At 42.2% G+C, this 3,105-nt stretch overlaps 1 non-coding gene across 1 annotated transcript; it reads right to left on the bottom strand.

Annotated features, from left to right (window-relative positions):
* Positions 1–599: 599 nt before the first annotated feature.
* LOC119924975 lies at positions 600–737 on the bottom strand. The gene has a single exon (XR_005449649.1). It is a non-coding gene; the product is annotated as a small nucleolar RNA SNORA7 (small nucleolar RNA).
* Positions 738–3,105: the final 2,368 nt, after the last annotated feature.

Here is a 3,105-nt window from a genome sequence, read left to right as displayed (position 1 = left end):
GGGATTGGACTCCTGGTCCTTCTGACACCTGGGCTTCCCCTAGGCCATGCTTCTTTTCATAAGAATCTCAGATTGCATCTCAATCTTTCATTCATTCAATTCATTCAATTGCATTTATTGAGCACTTACTATGTGCAGAGCACTGTATGAAGCGATTGAGAGAGTACAACACTAAACAGACACAGTCCCTGCCCACAATGAGCTTACAGTCTAGAGGGAGCTTACAGTCTGCAGACACTGAACAGAAGTACTCTTTCCAGAGACACTGCTCCCTACAAATGCCACAGCATGCGCCTTCTTGATATTGAAGCACAAACCCCTATGGGTAAATGAAAAAGATGCCTTGGAACTCAACAGTTCCCTCATAGGTGTCCTTGCCTAGTCTTATGCTGTTGAGTCATCTCCAACCCATAGCCACTCCATGGACACAACTCTCCTAGAATGCCCCACCTCCACCTGCAATTTTGGTAGTGTATCCATAGAGTTTCCTTGGTAAAAATACAGAAGTGGTTTACCATTGCCTTCTTCCAAGCAGTACATTTAAGTCTCCACCCTCGACTCTCTACCATACTACTGCTGCCCAGCACAGGGGAATTTTGGCTTGTAGCAGATTGCCTTCCATTCGCTAGCCACTGTCCAAGCTAGGAATGGAAGGGGTATGCCTCTGCTTGACTCTCTCTCTGATAGCTGAGACTGGGAGAGTGCTGGACACTCTCCAAGTGCGATCCTGAGAATGGCAGAGGTGTCCTAGGAGAAGAAAATTGGAGCACTTTGAAGGTTAAGATGAAGGAGAATTGGCTTAATCCAATTCATAGGGGCGGGGAGGCTAGCAATGCATTCTACAAAGTCCAAGTTAAAGGCTCAACAGAGATGCATCCTGTTAATAATAATAATGATGTTGTTATCTGTTATTTGGACACTGTGTCCAACTTGACTAACTTGTATCTACCCCAGCACTTAGAACTGTGCTTGGAAACTTAACAAGTACCATTATTATTATTAATAATATTTTCATTTCTTGAACAACAATGGAGCACGTAGTTTGGTGATAATAAAGAATATCTGGATGTTGCCTTCAAATGATCAGTCACGTGGTCCAATGTTAATCTCGATAAAGGAAAAATATTTTAAGAGAATTTTCTTTCACTGAGGCCATTTTAGGGGATATCTTTCCATTTATACTGGTGACCAGTAAATCCTTAAAATGAATTTATGATGCTGGATGGTGTTTCCCTCCCACCTTCTGTGGAAAGGTAAAGTGTCTGTTACATTGTATTCTCTCTTCTCAGGGTCACACCTGGAGAGTTTCCAGTACTCTACTAGTCACAACTACAGGAGGGAGAGTCAAGCAGAGGCCTACCCATTTCATTCCTAGCTTGGGCAGTGGCTAGTGAGCAGAAGGCAATCTGCTACTCAGCACTTAGAATAGTGCTTGGCACATAGTAAGCGCTTAACAAATACCATCATTATTATTATTACAAGTCAAAAATCACCTGTGCTGGACAGCAGCGGCATGGAAGAGAGTCGAGGGCAAAGACTCATTTATTGCGCAGAAGGAGGCAATGGTAAACCACTTCTGTATTTTTACCAAGAAAACTCTATGGATACACCACCAGAAGATTGCAGATGGAAGTGGGGCATTCTGGAAGAGATGTGTCTATGGCGTTGCTTTGGGTCAGACACAACTCAACAGCAAAAGGCAACAACAACATTGTACTCTCCAAAGCACGTAGTACAGTGCTCTGCACAAAATAAGAGCTTAAAAAATCTGAATGATTTATTGATTGATGGGTTAATTTAAATTGGTGGTCAGGAAATCCTTACAATACATAGATTTAAAAAGTCTTACAATCCTAGCTGGGACACTGTACAAATGAAAAATTTCCTATTAGTCCTCTGTGAGCCCGCTGTTGGGTAGGGACTGTCTATATATTGCCAACTTGTCCTTCCCAAGCGCTTAGTACAGTGCTCTGCACACGGTAAGTGCTCAATAAATACGACTGAATGAATTGAATGAATGAATGAAAGATTGTTGCAGACAAGGAACATGCCTACCAGCTCTGTTGTTTTGTAATCTCCCAAGTGCTTAGTACAGTGCTCTGCACACGGAAGGTGCTCAATAAATACTATTGATGATAATTTTCTATTTTAACTATCAAATCAACAGGGTTTAGCACTGCATTTGTGAGTATTCTTCCTTTTCTTTCTCTTCCAATGTTATTTGAGTTTTCATTGCATGGTGTCCTGATAAAATGTACTCCTGGAGCAGGAAATGATGATAATAACAATAATGAGCCCCCAAGGGACAGGGATCATGTCTAATTCCCACCTGTGTGCTCTCTCCCAGTGCTTAGTATAGTGCTCCCAATAGGTGCTCAATAAATACTATTACTAATGGTGGGATTTATTAAGTGCTTGCTATGTGCCAAGCAGCATGCTAAGTAAGCCCTGAGGTAGATACAAGATAATTGGATCAAGAACAATCCCTGTCCCATAGTCAAAGAAGGAGGAACAACAGGTATTTTATCTCTGTTTTACAGATGAGGAAACAAAGGCACAGAGACATGATGTGACGTGTCCTAGGACACACACAACAGGCATGTTTTGGAGCAGGGACTAGCTCACTGTGGGCAGAGAATGTCTCTGTTTATTGTTGTACTGTACTCTCCCAAGTGCTTAGTACAGTGCTCCGCACACAGTAATAATGATAATAATAATGATGGCATTCGTTAAGTGCTTACTATGTGCCATATAATAATTGATTACTTGGGGTAATCAAGTTGTCCCATGTGGGGCTCACAGTCTTAATCCCCATTTTACAGATGAGGTCATTGAGGCCCAGAGAAGTTAAGTGACTTGCCCAAAGTCACACAGCTGACAAGTGGTAGAGCTGGGATTAGAACCCGTGACCTCTGACTCCCAAGTCCGTGTTCTTTCCACTAAGCCACGCTGCTTCTCCTAATAAATACAACTGAATGAATGACTAGGACCCAAGTCTCCTGACTTCCATTGTTTGCTCTTCTCTCTAATATCTCATCTATACCCCATCAGCACACAAACATTAAGCAAAACCTTCTTTAAAGAACAGGTGTGCTTAAGGATGCC

This window comes from Tachyglossus aculeatus, chromosome 2 (assembly GCF_015852505.1).
Source record: "Tachyglossus aculeatus isolate mTacAcu1 chromosome 2, mTacAcu1.pri, whole genome shotgun sequence".
Taxonomy (NCBI): Eukaryota; Metazoa; Chordata; class Mammalia; order Monotremata; family Tachyglossidae; genus Tachyglossus; species Tachyglossus aculeatus.
The sequence above is the reverse complement of the archived record's forward strand: the minus strand, read 5'-3'. Positions and strand labels throughout refer to the sequence as shown.